Genomic DNA, 14314 nt, shown 5'->3' on the forward strand with positions numbered 1-14314 from the left:
CACTGTACATCAAACAGAAATATACAGTTGAAGTCTGAATTTTACATACACCTTAACCAAATACATTTAAACTCAGTTTTTCACAATTCCTGACATTTAATCATAGTAAACAATTCCCTGTGAGTTCGGATCACCGCTTTATTTTAAGAATGTGAAATGTTAGAATAACAGTAGAGAGAATTATTTATTTCAGCTTTTATTTCTTTCATCACATTCCCAGTGGGTCAGAAGTTTGCATACACTCAATTAGTATTTGGTAGCATTGCCTTTAAATTGTTTAACTTGGGTCAATTGTTTTGAGTAGCCTTCCACAAGCTTCCCACAATAAGTTGGGGAATTTTGGCCCATTCCTCCTGACAGAGCTGGTGTAATTGAGTTGGGTATGTAGGCCTCCTTGCTTGCACACTTTTTTCAGTTCTGCCCTCAAACATTCTATAGGCTTGAGGTCAGGGCTTTGTGATGGCCACTCTAATACCTTGACTTTGTTGTCCTTAAGCCATTTTGCCACAACTTTGGAAGTATGCTTAGGGACATTGTCCATTTGGAAGACCCATTTGGTGACCATGCTTTAACTTCATGACTGATGTTTTGAGATGTTGCTTCAATATATCCACATAATTTTCCTACCTCATGATGCCATCTATTTTGTGAAGTGCACCAGTCCCTACTGCAGCAAAGCACCCCCACAATATGATGCTGCCACCCCTGTGCTTCATGGTTGGGATGGTGTTCTTCGGCTTGCAAGCCTCCCCCTTTGTCCTCCAAACATAACGATAGTCATTATGTCCAAACAGTTCTATTTCTGTTTCATCAGACCAGAGGACATTTCTCCAAAAAGTATGACGTTTGTCATCATGTGCATTTGCAAACTTATAGTCTGGCTTTTTTGGATACGACCTGATTCCAAATGTATTACTTCATAGTTATGATGTCTTCACAATTATTCTACAATGTAGCAAATGGGAAAAAGAAAGAAAAACCCTGGAAGGATTAGATGTGTCCAAACCTTTGACTGGAACTGTATTTTTAAGAATTAAGCAGAATCAAACTGGCCCAGAAATTAGGGCAAATGGCAGATGGGTCATTCCTTTAGTTTGCAAGCATAGAGATAGATAGAGGACTTGAGTGGCCAAAAGTCACTAGAGTAGTAACTGGGTTGGACTTCATATGGGTTAAGGAAGGATCACATCATTCCATAAAGGTCACCATGTGTGATCAGCCAATGGATTATACTTGTGAGAAAACATTCCATGCTGGTGTCAGTAAAATCTCCTATGGAACCATTTCCCAATTTGACTGCTGGGTTTCATGGGTATTATGTGGTACTCTACTGGGACAGGCTGAGGTGTCTTTAGATTAAGTGTAGCTGAGTGGGGGATTGGGCTGATCTTCCTCATTGTGCATGAAGCTCTTTCAAAAATGCTTTGGAATCATTAGCAAGAAAAAATGCAACTGTTTGATCAAGAAAATGGATTGATCCCTTTTTATTTTACAGGAAATTATTTGAAACAGAACTTATTGTGTCCTTATATCCTTTTATTCTGTCCACATACATGTCCATTGACATCCAAATCAACTCAAATCAAATTTGATTTGTCACATACACATGGTTAGCAGATGTTAATGCGAGTGTAGCGAAATGCTTGTGCTTCTAGTTCCGACAATGCAGTAATAACCAACAAGTAATCTAGCTAACAATTCCAAAACTACTACCTTATAGACACAAGTGTAAGGGGATAACGAATATATACATAAAGATATATGAATGAGTGATGGTACAGAGCGGCATAGGCAAGATACAGTAGATGGTATCGAGTACAGTATATACATATGAGATGAGTATGTAAACAAAGTGGCATAGTTAAAGTGGCTAGTGATACATGTATGACATAAAGATGCAGTCGATGATATAGAGTGCTAGAAGAACATACAGTCAGTGACACAGCAGCATCACTGATTTGACTTTACAACAGTAAAATACATTTAACGAAATGCAGAAGAATTCACAGAAATAGTATGCAATATAAAGGAGAAAAAAGAGATTAGGTTGATGATCAAAACAAATGTATAAATATTCAGTTCTCGCAGATGATCCTGTCAGACCTGGGATTCAAACCATCAACCCTGCCCTGCTGCTGTAATATCTAAAGTCATAATTGGTACCAGTTAAGGTTCAGATTTTCGATGAGGAGCATCAAGAGTTCGGAAATAATTTTCTTCATAAATTTTTGTAACACATGTCCTGATCTTCTTGGTCCTAATACCATATATGATAGGGTGTACCAGTGGTGGGAAAATAATAAACTGTACTGATATTAATACATTAACCTCTGTGCCTGTTGTAAACAACAGAAAAAAGGATGGTTTGCAGAGAAGTTGATGAATATGTTCTAGTGGGGAGAACGTATTAAAAGTCTTCGTTCGTGACTCCTTTGAGGCTTTCAAGCAAACAATATCTTTACATATGAGAGCACAACTAACACCAAAGGTAAAACCACGAGACTTGATATGATACATATATCATACAGGTTGATCAGCGCACTTTCAACACGAGAGAGTTTAACAACTGCTTAGTCATCACAAAAGTTGTTGTACCTGCACAAAGGAGCCTTGAAGTGATTCACATTTGAAAAGATTTATGGGAATAAAGTATACCAAGGCTAACTACATATTCACTTTAGAAGGAGTCATAATGCTATGATATTGAAATGGCTTAAAAATGGAGACATACCTGTCATAGGCCATTACTGCTAGAATAACATAAGCAAACGTTACATATATATTGCAGATATATTTTTGTACGGTGGGCCAAGAGACCAGAGCTAAGAGACCAGGGCCAAGAGACCAGAAGAGGCATAACGGGTTGGGGTGTAGGGTCATCCCAAGGATCCCACTTAGCATCTATTTGAGCACAGCTTGAAGGTAGGGAGGGACACTCCCCTTGATGCTCTATAGTTATGCAGTTAACTAGCTAATATGACTCAACAGATTCTCAGTTATAAAACATTATAAAATTGATGCAGTTTTTACAATAGTATTTGGGCTACAGCAAATTTATTCCAAAATTACACGTATCTGTACAGTCAATTATAGCAACTATAAGTAACCAAACACATAATTAAATGTTATAAAAAATTACAACCAGGTTATGTTTTAGTGTGACGGCCTAGTAACTTTTTACAAGCCTGCCTGATATTAACCATCCTAATGCCATACATAATAGGATTGAAAAGTGGTGGACATATTGGAAAATAAACTAATAAAATAGTGCGAAGTATAGGTGGAAGATCTGCAGTTTCATACATGCTTTGTAGAATCACAAATAAACAGCCAAATAAGAAGTTCAGCAAAGAGGCTATATGTGGCATACAGGTGTTAAATGCTTTCTGTTTCGTCTCTTTAGAAGACTTTAAACAAATTTGTAGAATTCTTACATATGAGTATATGGTAGGAAATATAGTACAAGAAAAAAGAAAGCACAGTGACAACAAGACCCCATATGTTATTCAGCATAGTATTTGAACAGGCAAGCTTGACGACTGTGTAGTTGTCACAATACACTCTGTCTAGAATGTTACCACAAAATTGCAGTCGCAAACTCAGGGAGATAATGATGGAGTTGAGGAAAAAAGAATACACCCAGGGCAGTAGAATTAAGCCATAAATGGTTTTAGGTGTCATAATATTATTATACTGTAGAGGATAACAAATAGAGATGTACCTGTCATAGGACATAACTGCTAAATTACTCAATTCTGTTATAGCATATGTGTACAACACATAAATCTGGAGATAACAATAAAGAAGGGAAATATCATGTGTGTCAGACAGCAAGTAAAACATGAGAGCAGGAAACAACGCAGTGCTCCCATACAACTGATTAACAAACAAAGCACATAGAAACATATACATGGGTTCATGAAGGCTTCTTTCAATGCAGATAACTCCAATAAGCAAAGTATTGGCAAGAATGATGGCAAAATATAAAACAGTTACTACAGTAAAGTAGCAATACTTCAATTGTCCGATATCACCGTATGCAGCAAGCCTAAAGACCTTAAAGTGAGTAGAGTTTTCCATGGTCCTGGGAGTTGGTAAAGATGTGCTGTCAATGTTTGAAGAAGAGGAGCAAATCCTCTATAGTACTGTAACTTCAATATAAGTTAAAACAATGAAATCACAAAGACCAGACGACCTAAATTGATAACCTTGACCTGTTCATGTTATCGTGATAAATTTTCCCATTGCTGTACTCACCAATGTGGATGGCTTTTCATTCTCGGATAACATAATTCATAACCTAAATCAAACAATATTATATTTTGTATCCTACACTTATTATTTATTGCATTAAAATGCTGAATATATTGATAAAATTGATGTAACGTTTAGACTGACCATTTCTAAACCATGATGAACTCCTGAAACTCAGCTCCTCACTATTTCTAAACCATGATGAACTCCTGAAACTCAGCTCCTCACCATGATGATTCTTATACTTGGGGGATGAAAAAAGTGCCTGCCTCGGTGTCATATGCAAATAGTCCCCAATACCTGGGGCAAATTTGATATTCTCGGTCAAGGAAATTCATTCTTAAATAAAGAGAGAAGTTTGGTAGGATAATGCAGCACATCAGAAGAAGACATATCTTTAAACTTATTTTATTGAACCGGCTGTGTTAGTAGAATCTAATCCTGTTAAAACAATATATGTGTTGGGACCCTCAAGCCTGGCAGTCTACACTAATCAGGAAAACAGAGAATCACTCCAGACCATGATTTCTAGTTATGGTCTAAGACCCTAGGCCCGGAGCTTTCCTGCTCAGGTAAATGTTTGTCATTCTGGGCTTCCCTAGTCGTGCAGTACACTTTCAGGGCTTATCGTCCCAGAGGAGATGACAGAAGTTGTCCCAAATGGCACACTACAACTGTTTTTCATCATTTTTACAGGATGGATGGAATACATTGTCCAATGTGTCTTATAAATACATAATGACCGTTCCTGGATTATTTTGGTCACACATATCTCACAGTGACCCTGGACAAACAAGATTCCTTATTTCAAAAATGGTATCTGGCCATCTGACAGATAGCTGGCACACAGACAGGTTGTTATTGCAGCAAAGGAGGGACCAACTCCCTATTAATGCCCATGGTTTTGGAATAAGATGTTCGAGCAGATGTCCACATGCCTTTGGTCATGTAGTGTATGTGTATGTACTGTATATACAGTGGTTCCTCCTTTAAAAGTTGTGAGCTTATATCGCGGGACTTAGAGGTACCAAGCGTCACGGCTTCATTGCTCAAGACCACCACAAGGGGGAGTTAGAGCACTCATTATTCATTTGGGTCCCAAGGTTTTTATATGACCAATCATATCGAGTAGTTCCAATGACAAATTTGACGCAAGCCACCCGTACTTGGTGGCTTTCTTCAATGAAGATGGCTGACAGAGCATTACAGGGGAAGCAGATGTAACTATTTATAACGTCATAACGAGTCAAGCTAAAAATGTACAATTGAGAGGAATATGTTAGTTAATGTAGAGACAAATGATTGTGCATATATTTTTGTCATAAATGTGATTTATGAAGTTAACTGACTAGCTAACATTAGCCAGCTAGCTAGCTGGTGTTATGACATGAGTACAGTATGACATTGTAATTCTTGTTGTTTAATATTTTAGGGACTACTGAGAAAAGAGAAAAACATCCTGAGAAAACTAGCAAACCTGGCTGTCTTGGAAAACAGTGGATGTAAAGAATCTAGCGAGCTAAATAATTTACTGCAAATTGAATGTGCAATTGTGTAAGTTTGCCTTGCCGTGTGTCAGGACCCCGTTACGAACTCGGGTCTCCGGTAAACTGAGCCACTAATAGTCGGCAGAACCCAGAAGATGAGGCAGACACAGCAGTACTTGAGACGGTGATTTAATCAAGAAAAAGGGAAAAGATCTTCAGGCAAAAATATAAATCCACAACGTCAAATGTAATTCCAAGAGAAAGAAATGTATATCCTCCAAGATACAAGGAAAATCCACGAAGTGGTAAGAACAGCAGGGAAAAAACAAACCTCAAAAGAATAATAAAAAATAAACAAGAACAAAACCAGAGTACCTCAAGAAAATCCAACTAGAGAAACAAAAGTTCACAGCATGGCTGGGTGCTAACATACAAACACAGAGCAAAGAACTGAGGAACACTAAGGGTTTAAATACATTCAAGGGAAATGAGGCACAGGTGCAACTAATAACTAGAACAAGGGAAAAACAAAAGGGTAAAAAAAAAGCACAATGGGGGCATCTAGTGACCAAAACCGGAACAATCCTGGACAAATCCTGACACCGTGCAATGCATCTTATGTAACATAGCTAACGTTAGCAAACTATTTACTTGCTTATTGTGTAGTGGAGGATACACATAACTGCATGCCTATGGATGTGTAGCTAGCTACAGTAAGTAGCCGATCTGTGTATGCACCCCAAAACGTTAGGTTCGAACTAATATTCATACCAATCTATGAACCTTAGCTATCATAGTTATTGTATCAACTTCAAGTCTGAATGGCATTAATGAAGCCTATGGATTGAATAGGATATAATACCTTTGTGTCAAGTATGCAAGTCCTATATGCATGTACTGTAGTTATAACCACGCGAGAGACCCACATTGTAGCCTGTACAGTGAATATATTCACTGATCACATACTCTTCCTTGGCAAATAAAGGTGTGGTTCAGGTATGATTCTCTGAGACATTCTTTTTCCGTCATATCCAATACCAGGTGTATCAAACTCCATTCTTTGAATGATGCTGTGTCTGCATGTATGTATTACAAGTATACACTTCAACAGTGTTTACCACTCCTGCTCCCGGGACATAAATTATTACACATTGTAACTACGCAATAGACTAGAAACATGATTTAAGTAAAGGGTGATTTGTAATTCATATAAACAGAAAGAAGATGCATATCTAACTACCTTCATCTGCATTAATCTGAGGACACAGGATAGTATTTCAATGAGATACTTAATTTCAACCAGTGGAGAATGTGAAACACTTTATTGAAAGAAGTTCATTTCCAGGTGTTATAAATACACAATACATGCATTATAATTATCATAATTGTGATATTATAAATAAAAATTCAATCTGTACTTCAATGCACATATGGTGTGCATTATAAAACGAGGAAGAAAGACGAGATGGGGAGAGAGGTGTAGAAGACAGAAAGGGAAGAGGTAAGAACAGAGGTAGACAGCATATAATTAATGAATTACAGTGCCAACCTAGTATTCTCTCAGTTCACCACAATTACAGTGTCTCTAGCGGTGTATCCTAACCAGCCTTGGGCCCCCAGGTAGCCCGAAGGTTATCTTAAGAGCGGGTGAGGTGGCCATGACAGGCCTGGCTATCTCTCTCACATCAAAACATACCTGCAGACGAGACTTATGGATAGAGAGAGTGAGCATGATTAAGCCTTGTTTTTTTATTCTAACACAGTCAGTCATCATAATCTGAGCGTGGATCATTAACTCTGGAACTACTACATCTCTACCTGTATTTCAATGTAAAGCATCTCTTTGATAATACTTCCTGTTGACCTGGCCTCTCGCCTATGATCATGCTGTGCCCTCTGTGTCAGCCAGTTCAGATGCGGGAGGGGTTCACTGACACAGCTGATATAACCTAGAGGAATTAGGGAGAAGGCGGTGAGGATGAAGTGAAGGAGAGACTGTTATTGTGTGTATTGTCTCACCTGGTGTCCACACTAAGTGTCCAAAGAGTACTTTATAATGCTTGATGATGACTTGATCATTTTAATCAGCTGTGTAGTACTAAGGCAATATCAAAAATGTGCTCAGGTGTTTGGAGAATTCCGATATGCCACAGCTGGTGAGGTGTTATGTGCGCCTCTTTATTTAAAGGGTGATTATTCCAACTCTCCGTGAAATGTTGCAGATCTGCCCACAGACGAGGTAGGGACAAATATCCCACACAGAAGAGGTGGATAAAATTCGACAGGTCAATGTATCCTTCTTCCTCCAAACTGTGCATGTGAGACAGGTTCCATGTACATCAAGACAGGCAGAGAGGAAGAGAGAAAAAGAACACAGAACAGTTTAATTACCTCTGATTATGGACACTTTTGCCGGCAATAAAGCTTCCGCGGCCTGTTCCTCGGACAGTGAACATCTGGCAATAACTACATTTTCATGTTCGACCACTTGATCAGCTCGCACTCTGAAGTAAAGAAAATAGCTTCTTATTGATGTATATGAAAGCAATCACTGTGATATGACACTTCAATCTAAAGCATCAGATGTAATTTTCAGGATACGTCAATACAGCACAGAAAGATTAACACCAGACTGGTATTGTGCTTGTTCATTAGTATACTTACCTGCTGTATCTTTTAAAAAAGCATTGGAATTAAAAGTGAAATGTTTAACCTATTAACCTACTTCATTATTTATGTATTACCAGTTGATAATGAACAACTCCAATTTCATACATCATCGAATATTGTCTTGGAATAAGTAAGAATAAAAAGGTTAGATTTGATGGAGACATCATACGTCTTAATACCTTATCAATTTATGATTTGTATCAATGTGGACTAGACACAGGGGTGCAGGGGAACAGAGAAACAGAGTAGGGGAACAGAGTATTTTTGCAGAGCAATGCAACAATGCTGGATCATTCTGGCAATGATACTTGCACCATCTACACATGGCCCATTGTTCTGCTGACATATCAGAATAGCATTCCCTGACAGACATATTGTGTTCTTTCATCCTTCTGTAAACAAAGCTAACCGTTACACTGTAATGAAATATGATTATACATCGACAATTAAACAAATACGACATGGCCTGCTTATGAGTTGCTAGTTATATATACAGTATTACATTTACACAACTATTCAGACCCTTCACTCAGTACTTTGTTGAAGCACCTTTAGCAGCGATTACAGCCTCAAGTCTTCTTGGGTATGATGCTACAAGCTTGGCACAACTTTCTTTACCATTCTGGCCATCATATTTGCCACCAATGCTCTTTATAGGACGCATCACTGCACTCTTTTATCCTCTGTAAATTAGTCATCTCTGTATACTCTTCGCAAGACCCACTGGTTGGTGCTTATTTATAAAACCCTCCTAGGCAGCACTCCCCTGTCTGAGATATCTACTGCAGCCCTCATCCTCCACATACAACACCCGTTCTGCCAGTCACATTCTGTTAAAGGTCCCCTAATCCCACACATCTCTGGGTCGCTGCAGCTAGCGACTGGAAGAGCTGCAAACACCCTCAAAATCTCTTCATTCAAAAATTCAATCATAGACACTCTTACTCACAGTTGTGGCTGCTCTGCGTGATGTATTGTTGTCTCTACCTTCTTGCCGTGTGTGCTGTTGTCTGTGCCAAATAATGTTTGTGACATGTTTTGTGCTGCTGCCATGTTGTGTTGCTACCATGCTGTGTTGTCAGGTGTTGCTGCCATGCTATGTTGTTGTCTTAGGTCTCTCTTTATGTAGTGTTGTGTTGTCTCTCTTGTCGTGACGTGTGTTTTGTCCTATATTTTTACTTAATAAATTACAAAAATTCATCCCAGCCCCCATCCCTGCAGGAGGCCTTTTGCCTTTTGGTAGGCCGTCATTGTAAAAACTCATTTGTTCTTAAAACCTGTTCGGGATAGGGGGCAGCATTTTCACGTTTGGATGAAAGCGTGCCCAGAGTAAACTGCCTGCTACTCAGTCCCAGTTGCTAATATGTTTATGTTATTAGTAGATTTGGATAGAAACACTCTGAAGTTTCTAAAACTGTTTGAATGATGTCTGTGAGTATAACAGAACTCATATGGCAGGCAAAAACCTGAGAAAAATCCTACCAGGAAGTGGGAAATCTGTGGTTTGTAGTTTTTCAACGCTTGGCCTATTGAATAAACAATGTCTATGGGGTCAAATTGCACTTCCTAAGGCTTCCACTAGATGTCAAAAGTCTTTAGAACGTTGTTTGAGGCTACTACTGTAAAGAAGGGGCTCATAAGGGCTCTGAGTTAGTGGTCTGGCAGAGTGCCACAAGCTCGTGACGCTCGTTCACGTGAGAGGTAGCTCGCGTTCCATTGCATTTCTGAAGCCAAAGGAATTCTTCGGTTGGAACATTATTGAAGATTTATGTTAAAAACATCCTAAAGATTTATTCTATACATCGGTTGACATGTTTCTACAGACTGTAATGGAACTTTTGGACTTTTCGTCTGGACCTTGATCTCGCGCTTCATGAAGATGGATTACTGGGCTGAACGCGCTAACAACAAGGAGGAATTTGGACATAAATGATAAACTTTATCGAACAAATCAACATTTATTGTGGAACTGAGATTCCTGGGAGTGCATTCTGATGAAGATCATCAAACGTAAGTGAATATTTATAATGCTATTTCTGACTAATGTTGACTCCACAACATGGCAGATATTTCTTTGACTGGTTTGGTCTCTGAGCGCCGTACTCAGATTATTGCATGGTGTGCTTTTTCCATAAAGTTTTTTAAAAATCTGACACAGCGGTTGCATTAAGGAGAAGTCTATCTTTAATTCTGTGAATAACACTAGTATCTTTTATCAATGTTTATTATGAGTATTTTTGTAAATTGATGTGGCTCTCTGCAAAATCACCGGATGTTTTGGAAGCAAAACATTACTGAACGTAACGCGCCAATGTAAACTGAGATTTTTGGAAAAAATATGCACTTTATCGAACAAAACATATGTCACGTTCTGACCTTAGTTCCTTTATTATGTCTTTGTGTTAGTTTGGTCAGGGCGTGTGTTGGGGTGGGTAGTCTATGTTCTTTTTTCTATGTTGTGTTTATGTGTTTGGCCTGGTATGGTTCTCAATCAGAGGCAGGTGTCGTTCGTTGTCTCTGATTGAGAATCATACTTAGGTAGCCTGTTTTCCCCATTTTAGTTGTGGGTGATTGTTTTCTGTCTCTGTGCCTTCACCAGACAGAACTGCTTTGTTTTTCGTTTCTGTCTTTCACTTTGTTATTTTGTATTTTTGTGTGCAGTGTCTTTTCATTAAAAATGACGAACACTTACCACGCTGAACATTGGTCCGATCTGTCATACTCCTCGTCAGAGGAAGACGAATTTCGTTACAACATACATGTATTGTGTAACATGATGTCCTATAAGTGTCATCTGATGAAGATCATCAAAGGTTAGTGATTAATTGTATCTATATTTCTTTTTGTGACTCCTTTCTTTGGCTGGAAAAAATGGCTGTGTGTGTATTTGTGACTTGGTTCTGACCTAACATAATCATATGTTGTGCTTTCGCTGTAATGCCTTTTAGAAATCGGACACGATGGGTAGATTAAAAATACGTTTTTCATTTGGTGTATTGCACATGTTAATGTGTGAAAGTTACATATTTCAAAAAAATATTTTTGAATTTGGCGTGCTGCCTTTTCAGTGGAATGTTGGGGTGCTGCTAGCGGAACCTTTAGCGTGCTTGTTGAGTGCTGCAGAGATGGTTGTCCTTCTGGAAGGTTCTCCCATCTCCACAGAGGAACTCTGGAGCTCTGTCATAGTCACTTCCCTGACCAATGCCCTGGAAGAGTATCGGTGGTTCCAAACTTCTTCCATTTAAGAATGTTGGGAGGCCACTGTGTTCTTGAGGACCTTCAAAGCTGCAGAAATGTTTTGCTACCCTTCCCCAGATCTGTGCCTCGACACAATGCTGTCTCAGAGCTCTACGGACAATTCCTTCGACCTCATGGCTTGGTTTCTGCTCTGACATGCACTGTCAAATGTGAGACCTTATGTAGACAGGTGTATGCCTTTCCAAATCATGTCCAATCAATTGAATTTAGCACAGGTGGACTTCAATCAAGTTGTAGGAATTTCTCAAGGATGATCAATGGAAACAGGATGCACCTGAGCTCAATTTGAGTCTCATAGCAGAGTGTCTGAATAATTATGGGAATAAGTTCTGTTTTTTATTTTATACATTTGCATATATTTCTGTTTATACTTGGGTACTATTGTTTGTACAGATGAATGTGGTACCTTAATAAGGCGTTTGGAAATTGCTCCCAAGGATGAACCAGACTTGTGGAGGTCTACAATTTTTTTGAATGATTTCTTTTGATTTTCCCATGATGTCAAGCAAAGAGGCGCTGAGGTTGAAGGTAGGCCTTGAAATACATCCACAGGTACACATCCAATTGACTCATTATGTCAATTAGCCTATCGGAAGCTTCTAAAACCATGACATAATTATCAGGAATTTTCCAAGTTGTCTAAAGGCACAGTCAACTTAGTGTATGTAAACTTTTGACCCACGGGAATTTTGACCCACAGAACTTTTGACCCACAGAAACCCACAGGAATTGTGATACAGCGAAATAATCTGTCTGTAAACAATTGTTGGAAAAATTACTTGGGTCATGCCCAAAGTAGATTTGTTTTTGGCAAGTCCTAACGAACTTGCCCAAACTGTAATTTGTTAACAATAAAGTTGTGGATTGGTTGAATAGCTAGTTTTAATGACTCCATCCTAAGTGTATGTTTATTTTATTTTATTTTATTTCACCTTTATTTAACCAGGTAGGCTAGTTGAGAACAAGTTCTCATTTGCAACTGCGACCTGGCCAAGATGAAGCATAGCAGTGTGAACAGACAACACAGAGTTACACATGGAGTAAACAATTAACAAGTCAATAATACAGTAGAAAAAAGGAGAGTCTATATACATTGTGTGCAAAAGGCATGAGGAGGTAGGTGAATAATTACAATTTTGCAGATTAACACTGGAGTGATAAATGATCAGATGGTCATGTACAGGTAGAGATATTGGTGTACAAAAGAGCAGAAAATAAAATAAATAAAAACAGTATGGGGATGAGGATAAGAGCGTCTGCTAAATGACTTAAATGTAAATGTAATGTAATGGATGAGGTAGGTAAAAATGGGTGGGCTATTTACCGATAGACTATGTACAGTGGCAGCGATCGGTTAGCTGCTCAGATAGCAGATGTTTGAAGTTGGTGAGGGAGATAAAAGTCTCCAACTTCAGCGATTTTTGCAATCCGTTCCAGTCACAGGCAGCAGAGAACTGGAACGAAAGGCGGCCAAATGAGGTGTTGGCTTTAGGGATGATCAGTGAGATGCACCTGCTGGAGCGCGTGTTACGGGTGGGTGTTGCCATCGTGACCAGTGAACTGAGATAAGGCGGAGCTTTACCTAGCATGGACTTGTAGATGACCTGGAGCCAGTGGGTCTGGCGACGATTATATGTAGCGAGGGTCAGCCGACTAGAGCATACAGGTCGCAGTGGTGGGTGGAATAAGGTGCTTTAGTGACGAAACGGATGGCACTGTGATAAACTGCATCCAGTTTGCTGAGTAGGGTGTTGGAAGCAATTTTGTAGATGACATCGCCGAAGTCGAGGATCGGTAGGATAGTCAGTTTTACTAGGGTAAGTTTGGCGGCGTGAGTGAAGGAGGCTTTGTTGCGGAATAGAAAGTCGACTCTTGATTTGATTTTCGATTGGAGATGTTTGATATGAGTCTGGAAGGAGAGTTTACAGTCTAGCCAGACACCTAGGTACTTATAGATGTCCACATATTCAAGGTCGGAACCATCCAGGGTGGTGATGCTGGTCAGCGTGCGGGTGCAGGCAGCGAACGGTTGAAAAGCATGCATTTGGTTTTACTAGCGTTTAAGAGCAGTTGGAGGCCACGGAGGGAGTGTTGTATGGCATTGAAGCTTGTTTGGAGGTTAGATAGCACAGTGTCCAAGGACGGGCCGGAAGTATATAGAATGGTGTCGTCTGCGTAGAGGTGGATAAGGGAATCGCCCGCAGCAAGAGTAACATCATTGATATATACAGAGAAAAGAGTCGGCCCGAGAATTGAACCCTGTGGCACCCCCATAGAGACTGCCAGAGGACCGGACAGCATGCCCTCCGATTTGACACACTGAACTCTGTCTGCAAAGTAATTGGTGTAATTGGTGTAAATTTCCTACTTCAACTGTATGCCGCTCAAGCCCATTCTCCCCAATTAAGTTGCCACCAACCTCCTGTGGAGTGAACATATATTTAAGAATTAAGCAGAAACAGACTGGCCAGGTAATTACGGCAAATGCCAGATGGGTCATTCCTTTAGCTCAGCGCCCAGTCTAAAAAGTTTGCAAGCGTAGAGATAGATATAGGACTCGCGTGGCCAAACGTCACTAGAGTAGTAACTGGGTGGGACTTCATATGGGTTAAGGAAGGATCACATAATTCCATACAGGTCACCAG

General features: G+C 39.5%; 2 pseudogenes; both read right to left on the minus strand.

Annotated features, from left to right (window-relative positions):
* Positions 1-2166: 2166 nt before the first annotated feature.
* LOC127906094 (olfactory receptor 52K1-like) lies at positions 2167-2901 on the minus strand (annotated as a pseudogene).
* A 182-nt stretch (positions 2902-3083) lies between these two features.
* Positions 3084-4118, minus strand: LOC127930020 (olfactory receptor 49-like; annotated as a pseudogene).
* Positions 4119-14314: the final 10196 nt, after the last annotated feature.

This window comes from Oncorhynchus keta, chromosome 1, assembly GCF_023373465.1.
Source record: "Oncorhynchus keta strain PuntledgeMale-10-30-2019 chromosome 1, Oket_V2, whole genome shotgun sequence".
Lineage (NCBI taxonomy): Eukaryota > Metazoa > Chordata > Actinopteri > Salmoniformes > Salmonidae > Oncorhynchus > Oncorhynchus keta.